Source organism: Catharus ustulatus, chromosome 13 (assembly GCF_009819885.2).
Source record: "Catharus ustulatus isolate bCatUst1 chromosome 13, bCatUst1.pri.v2, whole genome shotgun sequence".
Classification (NCBI taxonomy): domain Eukaryota; kingdom Metazoa; phylum Chordata; class Aves; order Passeriformes; family Turdidae; genus Catharus; species Catharus ustulatus.
This window is the reverse complement of record NC_046233.1, coordinates 20,001,745-20,023,562: the sequence shown is the minus strand read 5'-3', so window position 1 is coordinate 20,023,562 and position 21,818 is coordinate 20,001,745. Positions and strand designations below refer to the sequence as shown.

The 21,818-nt window shown below is 41.4% G+C and overlaps 1 protein-coding gene across 3 annotated transcripts in view; it reads right to left on the bottom strand.

Annotated features, from left to right (window-relative positions):
- Positions 1 to 21,818, bottom strand: part of FGD3 (FYVE, RhoGEF and PH domain containing 3) — a 102,068-nt gene that overhangs the window by 71,939 nt on the left and 8,311 nt on the right. The window lies entirely within an intron of this gene.

Genomic DNA, 21,818 nt, shown 5'->3' with positions numbered 1-21,818 from the left:
ACGAGATCCTGACTCACACCACTGCCACCCTCCCCCTCCTCGGGTCTTGTCAGGGTCGCCATGGAAAGTCACCCAAAATAATCCATGTGAGGTAGAAGCCTGGCACCAAAATCCCAGTGAGAACAGCCAATACAATTTCATCAAACTAATTATGTTTTACACAAATTTAATTATCATTTTTAGGATATTAATAGTATTTTAGGATATTATTCTTAGTATTTTTTGGGTATTAAGAAAAAGTCTTTCATTGAAACAGAATGGTTAAATGTTAGAATAGGCTACCCAGAGCAGTGGCTGAGTCACTGTCCCTGGAAGCGTTCAGAAAAGAAGCAGACATGGTGTTAGGTGACATAATTTAGTGGTCATCATAGGATTCAGTTAAAGGTTGGACTTGATGATCTTGGAGGTCTTTTCCAGCCTCAGAAAGATTTAAGAGCTGCTAACTACAGTGACATTACCACAATGCTCCAACCAAAGTGCAATACTCACTGTCCAATATTTGCCACAAACACAGCAACTTCCACAGTCATCAGTTTATCACTATTACCAATGTAATTTAATTTTGCACATCATAAAATTCTCCAAACACTGTCTCTGAACACACAGAAGAAGGTTTTTAACAACAATTAATTAATAGAGAGCTCTACCTTGGCACACTAGCCAGACCTCCTCCCTCCTCAGCTGCTCTATAGAAGACACCAAGAAGCCTTCACCAACACAAGAACCACTTTGATTTACAAGCACCGCAGCTAATGGTGATCCACCATTAAATCAAAATCCACCATTTACTTACTTATCATTTCCAATGGGCTTGTTTAGAAAGTTAAGCAAAAGAGAGAGGAGGTAAGCAAGTTGTGGGCCATATAAAAGGATAGAGTAAAGCTGGGGTGGAGACACTGTGGGAAAAATTACAAACCAGCCGGGCACAAGGCTGGAAAAAACCTGCCAGGCTTTGGAGTTTCTTCTGAAAACCCCAGTGCTGGGTGCTCCACAGCTGCTCCAGCCAGTCCTCATGCAGCTGCCTTCTCCCTGGAGCTCCTTTATCTCTCCAGTCCCACATCAGAGAAGAGGAGACACCACCAAGGTTCCAGTGCCCCAAGAGAAGTGGCTGGTATCTTCTACCCAAGGGGGACCAGGGGAGAACTGGTGAGAGAAGTAACCTAGGTCAGGTCTCTTTCTCACTTCTCTCTCACTTGCAGCAATTTCTGCCCCAAACTGAATTGAGAGAAAGGAAAAAGTATGAAAACATGGTTTTTGCAACATGTCACAGCAGTAAGATCAACTAATACATTACATTTACACATATAAAATCCCTAGAAGACACACTGCTGGCCCAGGAGTGGAGAAACCCCTAAGGGAAGGCCCATCTCCCTGTGAAGCAGACAGCAAACAGTCCAAGCCATTTATTTCCACCTGTTTTCCTTCTCAGTCAAATACAAGTTCAACATTTCTTTACAAGACCACACATCAAAACCCCTAATACAAACAAAACACAAATCCGATTTTATGGTATCACAATAAAAATCAGTTTTGCTGATCACACATGAGCCAGATCACACAGTACAACTCTCTATGCTTTCCCAAGTTCCTACAGGTGGCCTCACCAGCATGTCTTCTTAACTACCAACAGCAAAACTTCACTCCCAGCAAAATCTCACTTCATACACAAAGTCAAGGAAGAGCAGAATTAAATCTGCCAATGCAAACACAGCAAAGCACTATAAAATACTAGCGGTACACACAAGCAATGGGGAAGGGCTGAAAGGGCTTAACAATCCAAATAGCTGGAACCAGAGCAACCCAAAACCATGGAGCAGCTCTGCAGGGCTCACCTGGCATGGGCTTACATGTTTCTGGCCACATCCCCTCACACCAGGCCAGCTTTTCAGTGTGCCCCTCTCCCAGCTCCAGCAGGCACCAACCAGTACAGGATGGGGCTAGTCCAGAGCAACTCAAATGTCCACTGTCCATCCTGATGCTTCTGCCCACTTGTCTCCTCTCTAGGGACCGCTCTATCTGGCTAATAAATTTTGGAAAAACAGAAAGGAAAAGGGAAAAAAATATTGTATAGCTCCTTACTCCTTTTATTGGCGCCTCTGAAACGAGCTGGAGGAGCAAGAAGAGACAGAAAGCACAATGCATAAACCTCACTTACTCAGAAAACCACATCATCAACTACCAGGAAAGCTCAACAAGACCAGGGAGCAGCTCAGATTGATTATTCTTTTCTTTAAAAGGCAGCTGCCAGGGAGAGACAAAAGTAAACAGTGAGGCTGAGCCAAAGGTCAAGAAACTGCAGGGAGAGCATATATTGATTATTAGAAGTCAAGAATATATTTATTTCTACATGTATACAAAAATCATACATATCCAGGTATGTCTGGAAAGGACAGTCAGATTTCTTTGAAGCCTCCCTGAACAACCAAAAAAAATCAATGTTTTAGACTTTGTAACAGCTAAATAGCAACAGACTGACCAGCCAACATTCCTGTGATTACGTGGCTAAAACCACTGTGTTTCAGGAGAGAAACATACATATCATACAAACCATACCTTGTCTCCTAGTAACAAGGCAAGGTATCAGATGTGCAAAGCTGAAGGGAAAAACAGATTTTAATCCTTTATTGCAAAAAAAAAAAAAGGAACAAAACTGTCAAATGACTGGCTATTAATTATTACATGATCCTCCTGTGATCTTCTTGAAGCTTTTTATCAGAACTTTGCATGTGCAAAGAAACGACGAGTTAATCTCATGGTTGGTGGTAGCTTGTAGATGACTGATACTCTTATTGGAAGAAGAGATAAAATTACCAAAAAAACCCCAAACAAGCAAACAAAAAAACCAAAACCAAAAACCAAAAAGAAGACGTTGTTAAGGACCAACTATCATTTCAAATCATGCACTCAGCAAAACAGGGAACAAGTTGATATCTATTATTTGTTTACCCCATGTTTTATGTTCTGACAACTACATTCACCTACCAATGAAACAGAGGAAAAGTCAGCTTGCCTGACTGCAACACTGATATCTGGTGCAGACACGTACATTGCTGTATATTCATACCATCACTAGTTGCATGCACCAAAACTAAATTTAAAAAAACAACAAAAAACCCAAAACAAAACCAAAACCAAAACTAAGACGATGCAATGAATCAGTCAAGCCACAGTGCAGCAAGCAAAAGAGCCTTGTTTTTAGGAATGGCATAATATCTTTTGAATAACCAACAAAAATATGTACAATTACTAATATGTCTGAGAGCTGCACAAGTGTATTATGTTATCTGGTATATACCACCCTAAAGGTGAAATGGTACACCCACCCATGGAAATGGAGATTTACAGATGTCCCCATTACATCTGGGGACACTGTGATTTGCAATATGTATTTTTACAGTTTTCTCCTGTGCAGAGCTAACACGTTAGGAAGGCAGAACACTCAGGGTACTTCGTGAGCCATACAGGTTTGCCATATATTTCAAACTAGTCCAAGTCACCTGAAAGGAAACTGAAGCGATTTTTTTAAAAGATGACTTTTCACAATCCTCTAAGTTTTCAACATTTTAAACCCCATCTCTGGTAACATCCAGCATTTCCTTCTCATATAGCAGCAGAAAAATTCCCCATATGCACTAATAACACATATAGGTGTTCCTCTACAGACTTGGGCTGCTGTAAAATATCAATTTTACAAAGCTATATGAAACAGTGTTCAATAATTATTACTTCCCCCTGCATGTGCAATCACTACAGGGGCACTGCAACTTTAAAGCTTGATCATTCCAATCCACTAGGAGTTGCCTTAAAGGCATTAAGATAGCAAGGGGGTTTTGTCATGTTCTGTTGCAAGAGAAACTTTTGAAAACCAAGTACAGTCATTTCACGACCATGAGGCGCACCAGACTATAAGGCGCACCCCCCGGGAGTCGGCAAAATTCGCAACTCTGTAGATCAGATAAGGCGCACCGGAATATAGGGTGCACTTTTTTTTTGCAGCGAGGCTCCGCCCCCAGCTCCCTCTGTGTGGTTGCTGGATGAGGCCCCGCCTCAACCCGGTGGCCATTGGCCCCGGGGCTCGCCTGTACCCGGCAGGGGTGGTGCCGTGGGCCCCTAGGCCCGCCTGTATCCAGCAGGGCCGGGGCATGGCCGCCACTGCTCCATGCCGCCTCTCTGGGGCTAGGCTGTGGCCGCCGCCACTCCGTGCCGCCTTCACGGGGCCAGGGTGTGCCTCTGGAGGGGCCGTGCCACCTCCACGGGGCCAGGGCGTGCCTCTGGAAAGGCCGTGCCGCCTCCATGGGGCTGGAGGGTGCCTGTGTAGGGGCTGTCCCGCCTGCACGGGGCCCGGGCGTGCCTCTGGAGGGGCAGCTCTGCCTCCACGGGGCCAGGGCGTGCCTCTGGAAAGGCCGTGCCGCCTCCACGGGGCTGGGGGGTGCCTGTGTAGGGGCCGTGCCACCTCCACGGGGCCGGGGGACGCCTGTGTAGGGGCCGTGCCACCTCCACGGGGCCGGAGAGCACCTCGGGAGGGAGCGTCCCGCCACCACGGGGCCAGGGCGTGCCTCTAGAGGGGCGGCTCCACCTCCACAGGGCCAGGGCGTGCCTGCCACCACTCCGCCCCGCCTCCACCTGGCAGCCATGGCCCTGCCGGTTTCCCCCACGGCTCGCAGCTCTCACTTGCGGGTAGGCAAATTTTTTGAACTTTGTCCATCAGATAAGGCGCACTGGACTATAAGGCGCACTTCCGGGTTCCGGGGAAAATTTTAGTCAAAATGGTGCACCTTATAGTCGTGAAATTGCTGTAACTTTTGAGAAAGTAGCTCTGCTGTCAATCACATCTACTGCCATAATACATTCCTTTAAGAACTCGGCATCTTTGCTTTTTTAGTCTTAAACAAACCAAACAAATTTTTGCCCTAGTCATACAAATTTCTGAAACTTATTTTAGAAACTCCCCCCATTAAGACCTGCAGTAAAAACAACAAGAGAGGTTTAAATCACTTGCATCGTTTAAATGGTGGCCAAAAAAAGGTTAAATACCCAAATAACTTCACCTACTTAAACTGGGTGATATTTCTACTAAAACAACCAAAAAAAAAATACTCCTGAAAAAAGCTAGATGAATGGGTCTTTAGAGACCTTTGATCCAGCATTTCATACCACATGTTCAATAAGTGCATTAAAATTGACTGTACTAATAATAGGTTATATTTACTATTATCATCATCGACAACAGACAGGCAGTGCTGACCATTCCTTTAAGCACAAACACTTCTGAGTTTCATCATCGGGCTGCACGTCCCCAGAGTGTTCTGCTCTGGAACATACCAGGAGAAAACCCAGAATGGAGCCAGCATGATGTGGAAAACGGGGGGAGCTGGAAGTTCAACTCAATGAAATCTATTAGAAAGAAATATGAAAGGGGTGAAGTGCCTTTTTCCACTTTCATTTTATTTTCATAGTGCAAAAATGCTTTGAAAGTAAATAGAACTTATTTGTATGAGGTCACTGATGGGAGGTTCATATTTCTTCCAAAACATTTAGAAAAGAGGAAAAAAACTCAAAAACTGAAACCATAAACTCTGACCTGCATATTTATTTACAGCTGACTTTGCAAGTTCCAGTTTGGTTTTTATAAGGACAAAAGCTCATGGTCTCATTTCCTTCAGTTTCCAGTGAACTTCATTATTAAAACACAGGGTTTAAAATAGACCATGACTTCACCCAAAAAACAAAGGTAGTCTTTGTGCAAGGGGAACCACAGTTGTATGCACTGAATGGCGCATAACACTGCACAGCTTTAGCTAGAACATGAGCCAGGCCAATTCTTTTAAATTTTTTATATGTAATTCTTAATTTTTAATATATATGTGCATCCATACATTATACACATAGATGTACACATATACACATTGACAATGACTCCCTTTAATAACTTCAAACTTAAGGGGATATAGTTTGCTTGCATTACAGTAATTGTTCATTTTAATTTTATAAATATAATAATTTATATTTATATATTTATATTTATTTATAAATATAATAAATATAATAATTACTTTTATGCACTATCTCTTTAAGAAAAATATTATAAATCTATCTGCAAATAACATCACTGAACAATTTTCTTCCCAAAAATCTGTATCACTGCTCCCAGAGCAGAAGGGCACAAGAGAAGCACACTGTGCCCAGGTCTGTGACATTCTGAAGTCATCAGCGAGCAGAATGAATCTCTGCAATTCGCTGAATACATGTGTGTGCATAATGTAGGCAACTTGCCAGCTGCATTTCCAGGGATTTCACAGTTTTTTGGAAGCTCAGGGATGTGGAACACCAGGGCTTGCTCTTGGTGAGAGTACTTTGATAGCAGCTTGTTGGATCAATCACTAGTTTTAGTTTTATTATTCCTACAAAGGCACCAAACAATCCCAAAGGAAAGCAGAGCCCATCGAGATAGGCACTGTACAAATACTTACTAAAAACAGATTTTGTTCACAGTTCAAACAAAGAATGCTTAAAAATGAAAGGAAATTTTTTTAAAAAGGAAAGTGTTGCCAAGGTTTCACAGCAGGAACAGAACTGTGGCATGGACTCCTGGCAAGCGTCCTACCCGGCTCCTGGGACAGGGCTAACTCCCTTCTGCACCAGTTAGCGAGCTGGTAGTATTGTTTCAAAGAAAAAGAAATAAATAGGAGCCTTTGTTCTCCCACCCCACAAAGTAAATAACTGAAGTATATGTATTCTTGGTGCCCACAACTCCTCCACATGGCAGGAGAGAGGCAGGGGAATTCTCGTGGGAATCCCCAACTAAAAAACTGGCAGAACATCACTGGCACTACAGAAAGCGAATCTGTACATTATTCACAGCCCAATGCAAACAGAATGCACAATTCTGCAGTGAAAGAAAAAGTGAAGAAGCATGCAGAGACTGACACCCTGCAAGAAGTTAGTATCATAACAGCATTTCATGCAAGAAGCAGTAAAAAGAACAGAGTATTATCCCATATGGATTCAGCTGCACTGAGCAGTAAGTGTATTTGAAAGAAATTGGGTTTAAATCAAGGTTTAAATCAAAACCTGTTTTTCAAAGAATGTAAATCCTCCTCATGGCATGATGAAACAGGGTCATCCCACTGCTGCCATACAAGGTTTAACAGATCAAAGATTTTTTCTTCCACATGTAGAAGAGCCTTGGATTGATTTTCACAAGCCCATTAAAAATTGTTTTTAAAGATCCTTGTTAGCACATGCAAAGAGGCAGATGCGCTCATATAAAGATTTCTATCAAAGTAACACTATCTGGAACAGAAACCATATTTTCGTAAGGATCTATAATGTAAATATGAGATGTCCAAAACAAGCACCAATTTCCATCAAAATTCCATAATACAGCAGCCTTAGACATAATAAAGTGGAAGGTTTCATTGAATTAACATCTATTTTTCATTATTAAAGGTGACAGAACTCTGCAATAGAATCATAGAATCATTAAGGCGGCAAAAGACCTGGAAACCATCAAGTCCAACCACCAACCCAGCACCATCATGTTCATCATCAAACCATGTCCTCAAGTGCCACAGTAATAATTTTTGGAAGACTTCCAAGGGAGTGTGACTCCTCCACTGCCCTGGGCAGCCTGTCCAATGCTTTACTTTCAGTGAAGGAAGTTTTCCTTAACAGCCAGGGTAAATCTTCCTTGGTGGGAAAGCGATATTTTCCTGTAGTCCTGTCCCTTGTTCCCTGGGAGTAGATCATGATCCCCCTCTGGCTGCCCCCTCCTGTCAGGGAGTTGTGGAGAGAGACAAAGTCTCCCCTGACCCTTCTTTTCTCCAGGCTGAGCCTCCCCAGCCACTCCTGGTGCTGCAGACCTTCCCCAGCTCTTCTCTTTCCTGGACACACACCAGACCCTCAAGGTCCTTCTTATCATGAGGGGCCCAAAACTGAACCTAGAATTTGACGCACAGCCTCATCAGTGCCCAGCACAGGGGAAAAATAGAAGTCTTCCCCTCCAGGCTTCTTCTGGGCTCAGTGCAGGCAGAATGCTACACTGCTTTCCTCTACTTAAACATCCAACTGGACCACTAGAGGTCTTCTTTCTATTACTTAGTTTCCAAATTACAGTAATTTCAAGAATATAAGCCGCACCATTTTGACTAAAATTTTGGTCCCAACCCGGAAGTGTGGCTTATAATCAGATGAGGCCAATATATGAACAAAGTTCAGAAATTTGCCAACCCGGAAATACGAGCAACACCAAGCGGTGGCAGGCATAGCCTGGCCCCGGAGGGTGGTGCCGAGCGGCAGTAGGCATAGCCCGGCCCCGGAGGGGCGGTGCGGGGCAGCAGCAGGCATAGCTCGGTCCTGGAGGGGCAGTGCCGAGCAGCAGCAGGCATAGCCCAGCCCCGGAGGGGCGGTGCGAGGCGGCGGCAGGCATAGCACAGCCCCGGAGGGGCGGCCGCGAGCCGGGTCCACCTGGGCCCGAGCCAGTAAACCCGGTGATCCCACAATTCTGTTACTAATTGGCAACTTGTGAAAGCTGCACGCGGATCCTCACTGCGAACAAAAGTGCGGCTAATAATCCGGTGCGGCTTATTTATGGACAAAGAACGAAATGTTGCCAAAACCCGGACATGTGGCTTATAATTAGGTGCGGCTTGTAATCGTGAAATTACTGTAATTCAGAAACACCAAAAATGGTGCTAAGAAAATTTACTCTGCAGAAATTTGCACAGTAACAAAGAGCTTGTGATTATATCAGCAATTTTCACATGGACTACTGCTCTACTTCCAATTTATGAAAAAAGCTTTAACATCCAAGGCTCCATTCTGCAGCTTTTGTAATTAGCTGTACATATGCACACTTTCATGAAAAACAAAGCAAAAGTATCTTTGTTTAATTTTGCCTTTCAACTTATCCTTTGCTGTAAAGAAAAATATTACAATTCACTCAATTACTCATTTATCTACCAGGCCTAAGAGGTACAAATGATCTCATTTCCTCGCCAGGAACCAGCAGCAGCCCACTTGCTTGACATGGCAAATCCATGCATCTCACTCCATACCAAAGGAAAAGCTAAAGCTTTATAGATACAAATTTAAAAAATTTTTAAAAATTAAAAAAAAAAAATCCTACTAATTTCAATATTGCATCAATCCAAAATCAGTGCCTGTACAAAGATCTGCAAAATTCAAATCAACTCAAGCCTGTAGTTTCTAGAGCCCTCATGCAGGATTTTGGAATGTGTTCAATCTTAATTAACCAGGCTTAATAATAATCTTATTATACAAAAGGTGTTTTTCAAAACCCCCCAAAAATCCCAAAGCACTTCATGAAGCAACATTTCCATTCACATGAAACAATATATCAATTACAGGCATTCAAACATCTCCTAGCTGAGATTTTTTGCTGAAGGGACCCAGACAAAGAACTACAAATCAAGCGAACTCAGTTCTTCTAATTTTGCCAGCTGCTGTTTTGGGTGCTGAGCATGGCAATTCGGAGAGCACTGCTCTGTGACCAGAGCCTGGCCTGAGATGCTTTGCAGCCAGAACTAGCTCAGTAGATGCAGAAGGAGGATTTCCTTTCGTCCTTTGATTTTTTCTAACAGTCATGAAACTGAAGCCTGGCTTGAGAAACAAAGTTACAATTCACTTGTCTTGCACTAACTTGACTGCTCTATGGCATCTATGGCTTCTGGTTTGAATGCTGTTCTTTTAAGCACAGTCTCTCATATGGGTTTAAACAGTTGGCACGAGACAGTCCAAAAAGCTCTTTGTTGTAGCTTGCTGCCAAGAGGTTTTGATTTGGGCTGGTTATCATTTGTTCCCTTCATACTAATGACATCCTTTAGACAAACATTTGGCAATGCACTCTTGGCTCAAAAAAACCTGCATTTTCTCAAGGAAACGTCCTTCCATGTTGTTAAATTAATACAAAAAATAGGATCTCTGTATGAAAAAGGTGGAAAACTACTGATCATGAAACAAAGCAAAATGTGGACCTGTTGGACTACAGAAAAAAAAGTAGAGCACAAGAGGAGATAATAAAGGGCAGAACACCACTTTCAAAAAATTCCCAAGTTTCCCACTGTGAGAAAATGTGTATAAATGCAGTCAAACAAACCACCCATGCCCTCAATTAACGCAAACAGCACTAAAACAGAGCCGCACTGAACCACCCCCTGACTGATGTCCCACTCCACTCCTCCCCAACCTGTAAAACATGATTTTCCACACAAGTAATTTCACATTCATATTAAGGTAAATATTTTGCTGCCCTTGGAACATTGCAGTCTTCTGCCTGCCTTCAAGAGCTGTTCAGATCCTCTTTAATCCAAAAGAAAATAATTTTTATGCATCTTTTGCCTCCTTCAGTAGTACACCCTGAGAATACTCCAGATCTTTTTTTTTTATTTTTTTAGTTCTTTCCTAGGGAAATTAAAATAGAAATACAGTACTACAAAGAAACAAACTCCAAACCCTGACAAAGTCAGAGTACAACCTGACACCCCGTCAGGCAGGGTGTTGGTAGCAGTCCCATTAAATGGTGGCTGTAGTCCTTTTGTAGTGACAGATGTGATTCAGTTGGAGCAGTGCTCCTGTACAAGGTGTAGTTTCCCTCCGGAGGTCCAGTGGTGATGTGGGGAAATTCAGCTTCCCTCTGGAGTCCAGTGGAGAAGGGAGTTACCTTAGTGTCCCAAAACCTCTGTTTTTATCTTGGTAAGAAATGTTGGGCTCTTCCCCCTGGCTGGAGCAACTTCCAATAGGATGAAGTAATTTTATCAGTCCCACAGTGGGACTCAATGGCCATTAGCAGAAAATTACTCACTGGAGGAAGGATGGGTTGTGAAAAGATAAAGAACAACCTGGTTTCAATGGGTGGCCCATTAGCAGAATATCTCCCACGGAGATAAGGATCACTGCCCCCACCCTCAACAGATGGTGATAGAATAGACACCTTTTATCACACCCTGTATTGTAACCCAAAACATAGTAAAACAAGTTAATCTTAAGAAGGACAATTTCCTGGACACTTGCAGCAAGCCTTCCAATGTGGACAGAGCCCCAGGATTGCTGGGACTGGTCCTGCAAACACACCACAACACAGCTTCTCCAGAGTTCCACAGGAACTGCATCTGAGGCAGCAATAATCTGCTGTCACTTACTAAGTTGAGCTTCAACAGATGTTTAAACAGGACTGAGGTTTATCATCAATAAATCTGTCATGCTTACTTAGCTTTGCCTCTAATTAGGGATGCAAAACACCCTCTTGTTCAATTTCAAATTTCTTTTGAACACAGTTTAAAAGCTCAGCTTGTGTCAGTTACTGCTTTAAGGTTTTGGTCTAATTCTTTTATGGGATTTTGAGACAAAATTGAAGTGGAACAAAAGAGCTGACCATGAACATTATAAGAAAAGTTGTGAAAAAAGAGTGAAAGTAAAAAATAAAGGATTTGGGGAATAGATGATAAGGGAAGATGGAGGGCAGCAAAGAACATGACAAATGCGTACCGTGGCCTGTAAACAATTTCATCCCAGCTTGGAGGATTTGTAATTGCTGTCAATATTGTGGTAGAACCTGCAAAGGCACCAGAGATCCACCACACAAATGTTGCCTTCTGATGAGTTTAACAGGGTAAGAACACACCCTTCTGAGGGTCTTTGCTCCCACCAGTAACCTCTCATTACAAGAGTATAGAATCGTAGAAGGACCCTCAAGGCTCATCTCATCCCTTACCCTGCCATGGGCAGGGACACCTTCCACTATCCCAGTCTGCTCCAAGCCCAATCCAGCCTGGCCTTGAACACTCCCAGGAATGGAGAGTATCATTTGTACACACCCCTCAAATTTACAAGCATCACATGAAAACACTCTGGAAATAAGATGTTCTGAATTTTTTCCTAAGTCAACATAAGAATACAGAATTTTTCATGCGGGACCACTCATATTTTAATCCTCAAGCATCAAGTGTCATCTGGTGGATTGACACAGAACTGCACCAAAGAATGTCTCACAAAAAATTTTACTAGGGAGGCAAAAATAAATGAACTAAACAGAGACAGTATTTACCTATGGCCTCAGAGATGAAAAGAACAGAAACCCAAACCTCTGCCAGGTGCAGGTATTTAGAAGAGGATCAGCCATAAGATTCTTATAACACATCCAGGGATTTGGTAGACTTACCTCTCTGAAATTTGGGAAATGCAAGTTTTTTGTAACTTACTGTCTCAAAGCTACTAAAAAGCTGTATGCCTCCAACAAAGACATTGAAAAATCTCAATCAAATATTTTATTATTTTTTTAAATCTAATCTGAGATTCATAAGTAACTACCTGAATTTGGAACTGGAGCTTTAAAGGAAAAGTGTCAGTTTGAGTGAAATATCAAGCTGTTTTCCCTCATGAAGAAAAAAAAATCATAAAAGGAATAAAGAATCAGATGCCTTAATCAAGGTCAAAAGGGATGCTGCAAACCTTTAAATAAAAAAATCAAATATTTAACTAGAAATCAAACTTCCTATTTCTTTCTGTGCCTTTGAAACATACATCCTGCACTTCTCTCTCAACCAACATTAATCAGCTCTGATATGATTTTAAAATACAGACATCTCTTTTTTATCACTAAAGAGAAGTAAGAGACTAAGCCAAGAAGAAAAAGATATATTACAAGAAAATACTACTAATGAAGCCTCCTGGAGACAAATAATAATAACATTTTAAAAACATAACAAAACAAAGACAAACCCACACAAAACAAAAAAACTAAAATGAGCCATTGCCAGGATCATGACAAAATTATTATTTTCTATCAGTTTTAATGGTTCAATTTGAAAAGTAATCCCCCCTCCAATGAACATATTACTTTAAAGTCACTGATTTTGAAACATATTTTGCAATCTTGATAAGCAAACGATGCGGCACATACCTCCAGGAAACACTTCAGTTTATAGGACGAAGACAAGTGTTGATCAACTTACAAAGCAGAAAAAAACAGCAGCATCTTCCTGGCCCTTCAAACAATTTCACTGCTTATTGTGGAAGGTCATGGTCATAGCTACTGATGGCACTAAAGCAAGTTTCAATTGTTTGAAATCACAGCAAAAGCAAATTGCCAGAGAAGGCAGCCCAGCCTCCACAGCATGGCTTTATTTGTCAAGGTCCTAGAATGATTTGGGCTCGATGGCATTTTAAAGATTGTCTCATTTCAGCAAGATGTTCCTGCCATGGCTAGGGACATCTCCCACTGTCCTAGGCTGCTCCAAGCCCTGGCCTTAGGCACTGCCAGGTATGGGGCAGCCACAACTTTGGGCACCCTGTGCCCAGGGCCTCATCACTCTCACAGCCAAGAATTTCTTCCTAAAATCCAATCTAACCCTACCCTCTGGCAGTGGGAAGCCATTCCCCTTCTCCTGTCACTCCAGGCCCTTGTCCAAAGTCCTACTCTAAATTCCTTAGAGACTCTTTAGGCACTGCAAGGGGCTCTAAGGTCTCCCAAGAGCCTTCTCTTCTCCAGATTAAGCACCCCCAGCTCTCTCAGCCTAGCTCCAGCCACAGCTGGTACAATCACAGGACCACACGCTTTTAACTCCACTTGTTTATTTCCCATTAATGTGTACAGAGGAATTTAAGCCAGGTCCTAATGAAGCCAATCTACTGGCTGGAGTGGTTGGAATTGTTTTTCACTGTCCTTAAGGTGCTCTCCTGCTGACCTGTGATCCCTCTTCCAGGCTCTGAGCATCTCTTGCTGTCCCTGCTATCAAACCAGGAGTGGGATGGATGGATTTTAGTTTTGGAGTTTAGTGTCTGAGTTCTGTGTTAGACAGGGTTGTTCTCAAAGTCAATTTGATGAGCAAAGGACACCTTACAGACATAGAATTAATCTGCTCTCTGACATTTCCTTCCTGTGTGGGACCAAAGAGAAGAGGGGCCACGGCTTAGTTTGAGCTTTGGGCCATGGCCCCACCAAGCTGCCGGTAAAACTCCACTGTGCAGGTTTTCCAGGGGCTGACAAAGGATGTGTCACCAAGTGCTAGCAAGAGAGCCCCTTTGAAGCCATCTCCCACTTTGCTTCATACTAGTCTGTTTTGGTTTGTAGCCAACTACAGTCTCAGAGCATATGATCTGCTCTCTCAAGAGGAGAGGCATTCAGTGAGTGTGTCAAGCACACAATGGTAGCTAACAGACACATGGTCTTTTAGGGCCTACCATGAGCTGATGCAATGTAGAAACCCTTCATACTAACACCCAGGGCAGATGGTGATCCTCAATACCAACTTCCTTCCAAAGATCCAATTCCATAGGCTGCAGTAACTACTGATGTAGACATAGCAAATACAAGGTATTCTTCCTTTCTTTAATATTTTTAACCACAAAGTAAATGACTTAACTAAGCAAAATCTACCACCAAATACTAAAATTAAGAATACATTCTAAGCAGAACAATGTCAACTAGAACTGTTCCCATTCCTGAATCAGAAACAGAAATACTACAAGAATTGTTTATACTCCTCCCTTATAAGCCAAATCCAGTCTTCCCCCAAACCTGATGCAAGAGAGAAGGCAACCACAAAGTCCAGTCTATCCAGGGATTGCTACCAGGCAGCACCCACTGAGAAAAGGTTTGTAAGAGATTAACAATCTCTGCATCTCAAGTCACAGTTGCCAGTAATAAATGCTGAAGCTGCAGATGGAGAGCAGATGCATCCACTGCAAGGGAGACCATGTATATGTGCACTCTGAAAAAGCTCAAACCTTAAACATTTTCCAAAACACCACCAGTTCTACATGCAAAGACCTCTCTTGCTGGTAACACATTAGCCTAGATCTAGCCCAAGTTTTTGGGCAGCCTTAAAGCTGAACCAAGTCCAACAGGGTTTTCCAGACAGCTTGAAGAACCTAATCCTATTTTTTACAGACTCCAAGTAAAGTCCTCAACTGACCAAGATGAAGTATGGAAGAGACAAAAAGCTTCAGGAGGCCAGAGGAAACAAAGCCAATCTTCTTCTTGACTTTCTCAACTGCTGCCAGAGGTCCAGCTGAGCTGACAAAGACCAAAAATCATTACCTCAAAGCTCAATTCAGAAGTAGCTGATTCAGTCAAAGGGTAAGCACTGTATGCTAACATTAAAAGGTCAGTTGTGTCAATTACACAGTGTAAGTCAAGTACTTAAAACAGGACAAGTTTCTGATTCTCCTGATTGGAAACTGTCATGAAACCAAGTACAAAATATGGCCTGCCTAACTGCAGAGAAAGCTAGAACTCTAGAGCAGCACCTTACCTCTCAGTAACCTCCTAGTTCCATGCCCAGTTGTTTTAGGTGAAATCTAAAAACACTCTAGGTAGCTAAAGAGGTTAATACAGTTATTAAAATTTTTAAAAATAAAATCAGATACTGCAATAGACCATGCATTTACCCCTGGTGCTCCAAGGTAAAGACATGATCTTGCTATTAGTCTTAGATATAAAAAAAAAGCTCCAAACTCTTCACATATAATAAGAGGAGACCTCTTCCACAAACAGCAGGGCAGCAACAGTGCCAAAATTAAGTTGTGTTCCAACTCAAGGCACCAGAATGTCTTACCACAGTGCCAAGAAAAGCCACTTCAGTGAGAAGTCCTCATGCCCCATTGGGGATTGCAAACCCTGTGTTTAGGAGCATGGAAAGAAGCTGAGAGATTTACAAGAATTAGCAGGACCACATCTTGAGTTTCCTACAACATCCACTTTTTCCAGTGAAGGAGATCTGTGGTACTCTGAGGACTCAACCAAATGCCACTTTATCCAAAACAAAAAGATGTAACATGACACCAGCTTCTAATTAAAGGAATCTTTTCCTGACATACATCTTAGAAAGTTCTTAAACATTCATCTTTCTAGTTTTGCCTTTGGTGTTAGTGCCAACACTGCTGGCTGCCAGCACAGTAGCAACTCAAGGAGGGAAGGGGGCAGGGGACCAATTCTGCTAATATTAGCAATTAGGAGTTTCCTGTAACAGCAGCAGAGCACTCACTGGTGAACAGGTCAGAAATGCAGAAATTTACTTTCTTCTTTTAGACCTGATCAGCCATTATAAGATGCCAAGACAACCTTTATTACCACTGTGACTGCCGGCAGGACTCCCAGAACTGCTGCAGAGCCAACAGTTTAGACTATTACCCAATGAACAAGATCATCCAAAGCTTTCTTTGGCAGAACCCAAATTCCTCCACTTTTGAGCATCCCACTTTTCCCCTGTCCTCATGTAACCACCTGAGCCACTGATCACTAAACATATTTACTTCAAGAATGACAGGTGTTTTTCTTTGACTGCTGCAATTTTTCCTAATCTCCCAAACTGAAAGAAATCTAGTCTTTCCAGATGAACCCATGTACTCCACAAGCTGAAGCACAAAAGGAACTTCTTCAATCAATTTCTACTGTAACAAACACATTCCCTCTGACAAAGAGGAAAATGAAGGAACGAAAAACAAGATTTTGTTCTTACTTTTATTTTCCCACTGGAACAGAGGGATGTAACAGGCAGTAAACTTTTTTTTTTTCTGTCACTTCCTGCTCTTATGGACCAAAGTCTTTCATGCCATATAAACAATAAAACTCCTATCAAGCCTGTAAATAGAGTGGAAGAGATAACAGAAAAAACTATTTAGAATAACCTGGGCTTTTCCCTAATGATATTGACATGCTGAAGACAAACCTCAGTTGTTAAGCACCCCAGATCTTAAACTAAGATTACTTTACAATCTGTGTCCTCAAATCTAACTGCAAAGGAATATACTGAACCCCCATGAACTGAGAAGAACATTTTTTCCCCTAACAAGACACTGGTCAGTATTTTTCCTCTGTTGTACTGTGGGTCTGCTTAGTATTGCAGGTTGACTACAGTGCTACAGTGTTTGTTTCTGAAGTGTCATCCCAAAAAACATGTGTCCTGTTTCCACATGGGTTAATTTTTACTTTCATTTTACCCAGGTTATTCTGTATCACTTCACATAATTTTCCAGGAAGTGGGGAGGGGTCCCTTGCAGGTGGCACAGCATGGCATGGTCAGGTCTTTTCAGGGGTTCTGTGTCGTGATGAGCACGTGAATCATCGGCCTCTCTCCTGTTCATTCTGTATTACTATTGCTGCCCTTAATGTTAATTTTCTTACCTCATTGCTGTTTTCAGTAAATTTATTTTCTCTCAACTCAGGATCTTTTTCTGCTGTGCCTCCAATTCTCCTATCCAGCTGCCATCAGGGAGAGAGCAAGTGGAGCATGGTTTGGAGAGTCTTGGTGAGAACACTTCATTGGGGAGTACCATTCCCAAACCATGACACTATGAAATTAAGCATGATGATAAAGAGCAGAAAACACATCACTGTTTATAATAATCCTTGCTACATGATATGAAACTATGGTGTGCCTATATTTACAAACACTGCAAGCCAACTTTTAATAGTGGGTTAGCCTACTGGAACTCAGAAGACAATGCTTCTTCTCCAGTGGAAAATCCATCCAAGGATCCAATAACATATAATGCAAACTAAGACTGAGCTTGTACTGCCAAGGATCTGCTGTTTGCCTCCACTGGGATGAAGCTATTCCAGCAGGTATACAGCACATGTTAGTTTTGAAAGTCTTCTTAAAAACCAAACACACACAAAAAAACCCAAATGAAACAAAACAAACAAAATAAAAACCCCCAAACAAAAAATAAAACCAAGCACAGCATCCCTCCTCCCACAAAAAAACTCCACTAATCCCCCAACAAAAACAAAACAAAAAAACCCAAAAAAAACCCCCCACCCCCAAAGCAGTACTTGTAACAAAGATTTCGGTATCTTCCCAGGCAGAAGACCCTTAGCCATGTTGGCCAGACCTCAGCTGAGTTTACATGGACAGCCCCAAAAAGGCAGCAGCTGACTACCTGCAAGTTGTTTTAGCAGCAGAGAGCTTAAAGAGTGCTCCAAATTTGGAGACTAGCACAGGGAAACTAATCAAATCTAAATATAAATAGCTCTTTTTACATGGTCAGTATGAGATAAGCTGAGGGAAGGAAGAAACTGGAGGTGTTTCCATTAACTTTCTGGAATAGTTAGTGCACTGGCAATGTATCAGAAGCAGGTCTGCCTGACAGAGTGTGGATGTCAGCTCAGGTCTAACATTTAGGAAACAACTGACAGCAGTGAAAAACACTGGAAAGAAGAAGTCATACTCCTGATTTCTCTCAAAAAGCAATTAGTTAAAACAAAAAAATCCTAACACTACAAGACAAAACCCAAGCCAAAAAACCACATTAGATTTAATATCACTAATCAACAAAATCAGAAAATCCATTTAATTCAATTTTTGCCCTTGCATTCAGACTACACAGAGAACAGATGCAATGGGTGGGATTGACAGAGAGCAGCAATGCTGATCTATCAAGGTCAGCTCCAAGTAACAGACCAGAGATGTCAATATTTTTAGTGAATATGCTACAAATTTCAGCCAGACCAAAGAACCAAACACTGTCACTACCTAGCCTCTACAAACATTTATTTCTAAGCTATCTATAAACTACTGTAGAAATCCACAGCTGAGCTGAACTTCATATCCTGCATAAATCAGCCTCTATCATGACTGTCATGAAGTAAATGTAAAAATAACAGGGTGGAAAAGATACAGACTTCCAGTTTTTGTGGGCTTTTTGTTTAAACAAACTAGTTCAAATCCTGCAATTGTGGCATCTAGCTCTTAAAAATGCATTTCAGGTATTCCAAAAGGAAGAGAGAAAAAAAAAATTGGACACTATAGTTTAATCAAGTTTACCAGCAAGTTGAAATGAAGACTCTACACCACATCTTGAATAGGCCAGCTGGGTGCAAGGAGAGAGGACAAATTCAGAGTCAGCTGAAGAGTCAGCTAAAAGACACAGTAACACATTTTCATCACTGAAAAACCAAACCCACTACAAGTCAGAGCCAAAACAAGGAAGTGTAACAATCTACATCCAGTTTCTGCCTATTCATAGAATTATAGAATCACACATGGTTTGCATTGGAAGTGACCTTAATGACCACTACATTCCAACCCCCCATCATAGGCAGAGACACTTTCCACTAGACCAGGTTGCTAACAAAGAAAAGACAAACCTATTTGATAAATTCAGTCCTTATGAAGAAAAATCTTGTTCATTACATTTTTTTTATTCTGGACATTATGAAGAAAAATCTTGTTAATTACATTTCTTTTATTCTGGACATTAATTACACATTCATTCAGTAGACACATTTATACAAGTCTATTACCCAGCTGTAACACCACCTAGAAATACATATAATTAAGAAGCATCATTTTAAGCAGAACTCTCATTATAAATCCAACACTAAACTGAACATTACCACCATATTTCCAGTTCAGGCTCCCTTTTGGATAAATATTTTTCCAACAGATTCCCTTTCTCTGGGAAACTCTGGGCATGCAATCTGACTGATCAGCTCTAGTCCTGTACTGACATTAGAAGACATCCAAGAAGCAATACCCAGGTAAAACACTGCCTGCTCTGTTTAGATAAGGCCTTATCTTGCTCCAGCCTGTGTTTATCTCTGAAGGTGTGACCTCCCTCCAATATATTTATCTGGCAGCAGAATCATCAGGAGAAAACTATAAAATTTCTTTGGGTCACATCTTTTAATACCAAAGTTGCTGAAAAGCATACTCTGCTTCTAAGTGAAATAAAGGAGAGCAATCATCACCACACCAGACTGAAAAATAAGAATTTGGATTTGAAGGTCTGCCACAAGCCTTCTCAGCAAGGGCACACCACTGCAATCCCCAGCATCAACTTAAAAAATCCTTAAAGCACCATCTGATTTTCAAGTGTTAAAAAATAAACAAACAAAACCAAAATGGAAGTTACAGAATCACACTTGAACTACTCCCCCTTCTATAACTGTGCTCCCTTTGAAAACTCTTACTAATATTTAAAAAGAAAAAACAATTTTATTTCATAAAAAAGTATTTTAAGGCCTTTACTGCAAATTATGATTCTGCAGTATTTTTAGAAACTAAAGGCACATGTCATTTAAATATCTTTAATGCATTTCAAAAGACAGATCAATATACTGATTTACTAATCAAACAGATATTAGATTAAGTCTCATTTTATTTTCCCCACTACCTAGCGAAATAAAAAATCAGGTTTTAGTGCCAAGCACCTTCTCAGAAGGTGCCTATGGGATGTATGGCACTAAGGAATGACAATGATGATGGATTTTGTTATTTATCCTATCACCACACCCAGAATTCTGCAAGCTAAACCAAGTGATTATATGTTCAAAAGTCTCATTTAGTATGTAAGATCACTTCTTCCATCACAAGATAGAGTAACATAAATTCCGTGGGGGGTGGGGATTAAATTAAATAAAATTAAAAAATCAGAGAAATGGCAGCACAAAGTTATCATAACTCCACAAACACAACCTATGTAAACCTCAATGTTCTGGATATAAAACCAAAAGTTATAGAGGGCTGAAAGTAATGCACAAAAATGCAAAAATGGTCTCTAGAAGGATCTGTAGATCTAGGCTAAGTTCAGTTCAAATTGCAGTAACTCAGGGTTTATTAATTTTTAGTAGTCAGCCAAGCAGATGTCACAGCACAAACATCTTGGGCAAAGATATCATCAGGAATATCCTGGAGCTTCCACAGAAGTGGAATATGTCAGAGGGAAGTGACCAAGAACAGTTGGAAATGAGAAGAGAGAAGAAGAGGGGGGAGAAAAAAAAAAAAGGCAGTAGGTTGATGCTGAGCCACATCAGTAGTACTCATGGATTCCCCAGGCACTGTGAAATGGGACAAACAGATAACCAGGACTCAACAGGAGTTTGATGTTCATCCAATAAAGCTGATGGAACAGATCAGTAAACAGGAGACAGGATAATCTAATACATTTAGCAGATTTGGAATATACTCTTAGCATACAATACCTTTGTGGCTGGGAGACCCAAGCAGTACAGGTGCAAAAGCAGGTGTAGGGGAATCAAACAGCCAAGTTTAAAACCAGTGTTCTCAAGGTTTAAGATTTTTATGAGCATTTCACCAAACCTCTCCCAGATTACAGGCACCACCTACTTCCGATCCTCCATCGAAGAGAGATGAAACCTCCACCCTATAGAGGCTCTGCTGTCATCAAAAATCATTCAGCAAGATCCTGCTCAATTCTCCATGGTGAAAGCTAATCCAACCAAGAGGGAGGAGAGAAAAGGGAGCAATAAAACAGTGCACACTGTGCAATTGGAGGCAACTCACCTGCAGCTCCTTACAGCTTCCAATGGAACAGCTCAAACCCAAAATGCAACACTTTGCACAGAGGAGTGGAGTGGAACATCCACCCTCATAATACAGTGTCATGATACAACATTTTAACACTTCAAACATACAAGTAAAACAGTCGCACAACTCCGTATATAGTTTCTGAACTAGAAATTCTGTTACTTGCCATAAGAAAATTTCTATTTCCATGGAGGTCATGAATTCTGTGAGTTGATGAACCCTCCAGCTTTAAGATACAATGGAATTTTTAAACAACTGAGTGGAGGGGAAAGAAAAGAAATAATAAAACCACCTCTTGCTGCCAGCTATTCCATAACCATTTGCTACAAAGGTTTTCAGTCTGTGACCAGAGCCCCGAAGTAGATGGACAAGTAAGAGAGTAGCTCTCCTATGCTCAAAATTTGCTTTGTCAGTTTCTTTGTCCTAAGAAGAGGATTAGTTTTAAAAATAACTTTTTGGACTTGCATGGTCTGGGAAATACCAACAAAACACCAGACTATCCTTTCAAGTGAATAAGAAAAGCATATG